Source organism: Chrysoperla carnea (assembly GCF_905475395.1).
Source record: "Chrysoperla carnea chromosome X unlocalized genomic scaffold, inChrCarn1.1 SUPER_X_unloc_18, whole genome shotgun sequence".
Classification (NCBI taxonomy): Eukaryota; Metazoa; Arthropoda; class Insecta; order Neuroptera; family Chrysopidae; genus Chrysoperla; species Chrysoperla carnea.
In genome coordinates this window covers 12,501-20,000 of record NW_025408133.1, presented here as the reverse complement: position 1 = coordinate 20,000, position 7,500 = coordinate 12,501, and the positions used below count along the sequence as shown (strand labels likewise).

At 29.2% G+C, this 7,500-nt stretch overlaps 3 non-coding genes across 3 annotated transcripts in view; all 3 read left to right on the top strand.

Annotated features, from left to right (window-relative positions):
- The first annotated feature begins 2,367 nt into the window (after positions 1-2,367).
- LOC123304020 lies at positions 2,368-4,523 on the top strand. The gene has a single exon (XR_006536080.1). It is a non-coding gene; the product is annotated as a small subunit ribosomal RNA (ribosomal RNA).
- A 951-nt stretch (positions 4,524-5,474) lies between these two features.
- LOC123304030 lies at positions 5,475-5,629 on the top strand. Its single transcript, XR_006536089.1, has one exon. It is a non-coding gene; the product is annotated as a 5.8S ribosomal RNA (ribosomal RNA).
- A 635-nt stretch (positions 5,630-6,264) lies between these two features.
- LOC123304028 overlaps positions 6,265-7,500 on the top strand; it is a 4,577-nt gene continuing 3,341 nt past the window's right edge. The window contains exon 1 of the ribosomal RNA XR_006536087.1: positions 6,265-7,500. This exon is cut by the window's right edge and continues 3,341 nt beyond it. This is a non-coding gene — a ribosomal RNA (large subunit ribosomal RNA).

The following is a 7,500-nucleotide window of genomic DNA, read 5'->3' as shown; positions in this document are numbered from 1 at the left end:
TGGTCCCAAAATAAAAATTTTTAGCTGAAAAAAATTTTTTTTTAAAAATTTTTTTCTTTAAATTTTGATTATTCTGTAAAGTTTATGATGTTTAAAGCCATTTTAAACATTATCATATTTTGAGTTTGAAGCACCGGGTGTAATGTCTTTAATATATATGATGGATAGTGCGTGTAAGTTAATGAGATGAATGTATATCTATGTATAACAGTGTATTAGTGGTATTACGTTCAGCAGTCTCACACATATGATATAGTATGGTATAGTATAGGTTGTTTATTTTTCATACTGTCCGTGTATCATTCAACAAAGGTGGTGTAGAGTTGTATATGGCTTGGTATGACGTCGTTGCAATTCTATGGACACTATGATATTACGGATGCACAGATAGAGGAATAACACTTATCGTATATGTATCATTTATGTATGTTGACTGTGTAATGAATACTAAATATAATAAAATAATACACTTTTTAATAGAATAACATTTGTTTCATGTTTTAGTATGATATTAAATGGTATAGAATAGGTTGTTTATTTTTCATACTGTCCGTGTATCATTCAACAAAGGTGGTGTAGAGTTGTATATGGCTTGGTATGACGTCGTTGCAATTCTATGGACACTATGATATTACGGAATAACAGAAAGAGGAATAAAACTTATTGTATATGTATCATTTATAACGTACTTTTATGTTGACAAGAATGAATGTATATCTATATGAAATAGTGTATTTTGTGGTATTATGTTCAACAGTCTTACATATATGATATAGTATGATATAGTATAATTTGTTTATTTTTCATACTCTAAGTGTATCATTCAACAAAGGTGGTGTAGAGTTGTATATGGCTTGGTATGACGTCGTTGCAATTCTATGGACACCATGATATCACGAAAAAACAGAAAGAAAAATAACAATTATCGTATATGTATCATCTATATTATTATTGTATTTTGACTATGTAATGAATGCCAAATTTAAAAATATACACTTTCTTAATAGAATAACATTTATTTTAGTATAATATAAAATGATATTGAATATGTTGTTTAATTTTCATACTGTTCGTGTATCATTCAACAAAGGTGGTGTAGGTATGTATATGGCTTGGTATGACGCTTTTGCATGTCTATGGACACCATGATATTACGAAAAAACAGAAAGAAGAATAACACTTTTCAAATATGTATCATTTATATATTTTATTAACATGAACGCAAAATATACAAAATTATATATATATATATACTCAAAATATTCTGGATGGTAATCAGTTTGGTTTATTTTGATATTTAATATTGTATTTTGGTTTTTTTGCTAGTAATGTTTCGAATATGTATATGCTGTTATTATTTTTTAGGTGTACATTGTATTAAATTGTTATCAATTATTTAATGTATGTATACAAAATAATAGCAAAAACATTTTCAATTATTATATAAAAAATTTTTTTTTTACACATGCATATTTATTAATATATGAAATTTTATCTCAGTTTTAATAAATATGTATTGAAATGAATAATAATACAATCTTATATATATTGATAATAGTCTGGATGGTAATCAGTTTGGATTATTTTGATATTAAATATTGTATTATTATTTTTGTAAAAAAATTAATGAGAATTTTGTAAAAAAACCTCTATATGTATATCTTTTTATATCAATATTTAAAAAAAATTTTTTTTTTATTAAATTATTGATTATAAATAGAATAACATATAAATTTTTTTGTCAAAGCAAGTTCATGGGTTATAAGTTTTAAACTTTACACTCCCATATGAGCACACAATATTTATATAAAAATTATTTTTATAAATAATATTACATTGACTCACCTCATACCAAGCGAGAATATTAAGTGTTATTATAACGTTTTTTATTTAAAATTAACTTTTTAAATAAAATTAAAAAATAAATGACGCTTTCAATCTAGCGACGAGTATGAGAAAATGTTTGAAATATTTTAAGACCCATTTGGTGATGGTCTGACAAAAATCATAATTATTATTTTTTTTTTTTATTCAATAATATTTATTATGAATAACATGTTATATATTTCTTTTTGTAAAAGCAAAAAAATTATATAAATGACATAATAAAATATATATTTGAAAAAGAAAAAAATTAATAATAATATATATATCTCATATGTTTTTTCTATTAATTTTAAAACAATAGAGATATAAAAAAAAAAAAATTTATATCAGTAATGGGTGAGACCATCTGATATTTAAAATGAAATTGTAATAATATTATTATATATTAATAATTATTGTATGAAAATTTTTTTTCTTATAATAAGAAAACAAAAATATCATGTATATTATTATATATTTAATATTATAAATACAAATAGTTCCCTGGTTGATCCTGCCAGTAGTCATATGCTTGTCTCAAAGATTAAGCCATGCATGTCTCAGTACAAGCCAAATTAAGGTGAAACCGCGAAAGGCTCATTATATCAGTTATGGTTCCTTAGATCGTACCCACATTTACTTGGATAACTGTGGTAATTCTAGAGCTAATACATGCAAACAGAGTTCCGACCAGAGATGGAAGGAATGCTTTTATTAGATCAAAACCAATCGGTGTAAATTTTAATTTGCATCGTTTAATTTGGTGACTCTGAATAACTTTAAGCTGATCGCACGGTCTCGTACCGGCGACGCATCTTTCAAATGTCTGCCTTATCAACTGTCGATGGTAGGTTCTGCGCCTACCATGGTTGTAACGGGTAACGGGGAATCAGGGTTCGATTCCGGAGAGGGAGCCTGAGAAACGGCTACCACATCCAAGGAAGGCAGCAGGCGCGCAAATTACCCACTCCCGGCACGGGGAGGTAGTGACGAAAAATAACGATACGGGACTCATCCGAGGCCCCGTAATCGGAATGAGTACACTTTAAATCCTTTAACGAGGATCCATTGGAGGGCAAGTCTGGTGCCAGCAGCCGCGGTAATTCCAGCTCCAATAGCGTATATTAAAGTTGTTGCGGTTAAAAAGCTCGTAGTCGAATCTGTGTCCTACACTGTTGGTTCAATGCTCGCATTGTTTAACTAGCATGTTATGTGGGACGTCCTACCGGTGGGTGGTACAGATTATGTATAAAGTATATTTTAGTGTTATTATTTATTTAATGCATTATATATATTTTTATTATGTAATTTGTCGTAAGTGTTTAACCGTTAAGAGCGGTGGCAGCCCCCAATTGCAATCCCGTCGCGGTGCTCTTAATTGAGTGTCGAGGTGGGCCGGTACGTTTACTTTGAACAAATTAGAGTGCTTAAGGCAGGCTCAAATTTTGCCTGAATATTGTGTGCATGGAATAATGGAATAGGACCTCGGTTCTATTTTGTTGGTTTTCGGAACTCCGAGGTAATGATTAATACGGACAGATGGGGGCATTCGTATTGCGACGTTAGAGGTGAAATTCTTGGATCGTCGCAAGACGGACAGAAGCGAAAGCATTTGCCAAAAATGTTTTGATTGATCAAGAACGAAAGTTAGAGGTTCGAAGGCGATCAGATACCGCCCTAGTTCTAACCATAAACGATGCCAGCTAGCGATCCGCCGAAGTTCCTCCGATGACTCGGCGGGCAGCTTCCGGGAAACCAAAGCTTTTGGGTTCCGGGGGAAGTATGGTTGCAAAGCTGAAACTTAAAGGAATTGACGGAAGGGCACCACCAGGAGTGGAGCCTGCGGCTTAATTTGACTCAACACGGGAAACCTCACCAGGCCCGGACACCGGAAGGATTGACAGATTGAGAGCTCTTTCTTGATTCGGTGGGTGGTGGTGCATGGCCGTTCTTAGTTGGTGGAGCGATTTGTCTGGTTAATTCCGATAACGAACGAGACTCTAGCCTGCTAAATAGACGTACTTTACCGGCATCTCAAGGCCCATCGGCTGTTTGTTTCCCATTTCATTCATTTTCATGTGTGTTATGTATTGTATTTATATATGCATGTATTTTTGAGATTTAACGATCAAGATTATATTTTGTATATATTGTGCTTTATGTTGCATATGTTATGGTGTATGGGTACGCAGTTTTTTGATGTGGTTTTTACTGCCGGCGTACAAATAATTCTTCTTAGAGGGACAGGCGGCATTCTAGCCGCACGAGATTGAGCAATAACAGGTCTGTGATGCCCTTAGATGTTCTGGGCCGCACGCGCGCTACACTGAAGGAATCAGCGTGTCCTCCCAGGCCGAAAGGTCCGGGTAACCCGCTGAACCTCCTTCGTGCTAGGGATTGGGGCTTGCAATTGTTCCCCATGAACGAGGAATTCCCAGTAAGCGCGAGTCATAAGCTCGCGTTGATTACGTCCCTGCCCTTTGTACACACCGCCCGTCGCTACTACCGATTGAATGATTTAGTGAGGTCTTCGGACTGGTACGCGGCAATATTTCTGATATTGCCGATGTTGCTGGGAAGATGACCAAACTTGATCATTTAGAGGAAGTAAAAGTCGTAACAAGGTTTCCGTAGGTGAACCTGCGGAAGGATCATTAACGATATATATAAAATATATTTATTTATATTTTTTGTATTGTTTTTAAATATTCCAAAAAATAAAAATATTATTGATAAGAAATATTTTTTTTAACAAAATAACATATTAATATGTAATTTTCTCAAAATATATAATAGTAATTATGTGTTAAAAGAGATTTATTTTGGTTATGATATCATATTAAAGTAATACGCCAAACTTTTTTTATACACATAATATATCTATACATATAATATAGAGAATATTATATAAATATTAATAATATATTTGTTACATATAAAATATTTTTATATTCAATATTATTATTATTATTAAACAATAATTATTAATAAAATCTATAAATAATTTCTCTTATAAAAAAGTGAAATTAAAAATAGAATATATTGAAATTATTTGTTTATATGTATATAATCTCTATTAAGAAAAATAAAATAAGATTATAATTGATATAATCTATATTTTTATTTTTCTATGTTATATAATAAAAATAAAGAAAACACAAGATAAAATTTTTTTAAAGAATAAAATTTATTTCAAATTTAAATTTCTTTATGTTTTGTCTTGATATTTCTTTTTTTTTATTAAAAGTTATTATGTTAAAAAACAAACCCATTTGTTTTGTACCATATTAATATTATATATATTTTTATGTAGAAAATAATTTATAAAAAAAAAATAAATACATTTCTATAAAATATACCAAATATTAATTATTATATCTAGCTAGCACTAACAAAAATATCAAAAATGTTATGTATATATTTATTAATACCATAATATCTTTAATTTATATATATATATTTAAAATAAAATATATAATTTATATTCTAGAAAAATTTTTTTATTTTAAAAGAATTTATAAAGATATATAAATTAATAATTTTATTTTTTATATTAAAAATAAAGATTATTATTAATAATAATACTTACATTTAAAATTTAAAAAGATTACCCTGGACGGTGGATCACTTGGCTCGTGGGTCGATGAAGAACGCAGCTAATTGCGCGTCAACTTGTGAACTGCAGGACACATGAACATTGACATTTCGAACGCACATTGCGGTCCTTGGATACTGTTCCCGGACCACATCTGGCTGAGGGTCGTATACATTATATTAATATAATAAAAGATTATTTTACATAAAATTTTTTTTATGAAAAAGAAATTTATCAATAATTAAAAAAGAAAATTTATTTTTTCATATTTAATTAAATTGATAAATAAAATTTTTATAAAAGAAATGTAAAATTATTTATATATGAATGTTTTACGCCAAATATAAGAAAAAAATAAATATAAAATGTTTTTAATAGCATTTAAAATTTATATATTTTTTATTATTTGTCGACATTTTTAAATTAATATATCAATATTATTTTTTATCATTTATATATAATATTATAAAACTTTATGTTAATAATAATATTAATAATAAATGATATTAATAATATATTTTTAAAATATTAAATAAAGAAGAATAAACAAAAATATTATATATTAATATTTTGTTATGGAATATTTTATTTGTAATAAAATTTTCAATATACTCGAAAAAAATTAATATATATAATTATTTATTTTTTATTTTCTTCTCTTTAGATAAATATAAAAATAATATTATATAATAATATTAAAAAAATTTGAGTATGAATAATTAAGAAAATTGTTTACTTATAAAATATAACAAAAACATAATATATAAAAAAAATTTTTGTTTTAATACTTCTAAAAACTTTTACGACCTCAGAGTAGGTGAGATTACCCGCTGAATTTAAGCATATTATTAAGCGGAGGAAAAGAAACTAACTAGGATTCCCTTAGTAGCGGCGAGCGAACAGGGATAAGCCCAGCACTGAACCCCGTGGCTGATAAACAGACACTTGGGGAATGTAGTGTTTAGGAAGATTCAATATAAACCTATTGTTATATAATACATCCAAGTCCATCTTGAATGGGGCCATATACCCATAGAGGGTGCCAGGCCCGTAGTGATTATTATTGATGATAGGTGAATCTTTCCTTAGAGTCGGGTTGCTTGAGAGTGCAGCTCTAAGTGGGTGGTAAACTCCATCTAAGGCTAAATATTACCACGAGACCGATAGCGAACAAGTACCGTGAGGGAAAGTTGAAAAGAACTTTGAAGAGAGAGTTAAAGAGTACGTAAAACCGTTCAGGGGTAAACCTGAGAAACCCGAAAGGTCGAAAGATGAGATTCATTTACTTTTTATCGTTAATCAACCAATTTGTACTAGCATGTGACAAAAATTTTTATTAGGAATTTATTTTTAGTAAAAATATATGCACTGCTGTATATTGTTAATTGTATGATAACGAGGTATGCACTTCTCATCTTGTAGGACGTTGCGACCCATTAAATATTAATCTATAGGCATTGGTGCGTTGATTAATGTACAATATTATTTTTTGATAATATTTTGTGTATGTTAAACGCCTATGTTTCTTGATTAATTGTTTGATGGTATTAATTATAAATTGATATTGAGTCGCGTTATTAACGCGTTCAGATCCACCACGAGTATAAATAGGTTTTTTTATTAAAACATATTATATATACGGATTTTATGCCGTTATATGATACTATTTAACTGTCAGTAGGTGTATGATAATGAACTGGCTCATTTTTTTTTATTAAAAATTTATCTGTCAGCGACGATATAGCTTTGGGTACTTTCAGGACCCGTCTTGAAACACGGACCAAGGAGTCTAGCATGTACGCAAGTCATTGGGAATAAAATATTTTTTCATCGAAATATTTATAAATTTTATGAAACCCAAAGGCACAATGAAAGTAAATATTATTTATATTTTTTTATAAATGATAAAAGGAGGATATATTTATATTATGTATTAAATATCGCACTCCTAGGGCGTCTTATATTATTATAATTTAGTTTTCGGATTATATTATAATAGAGGCGCACCTAGAGCGTACACGCTGGGACCCGAAAGATGG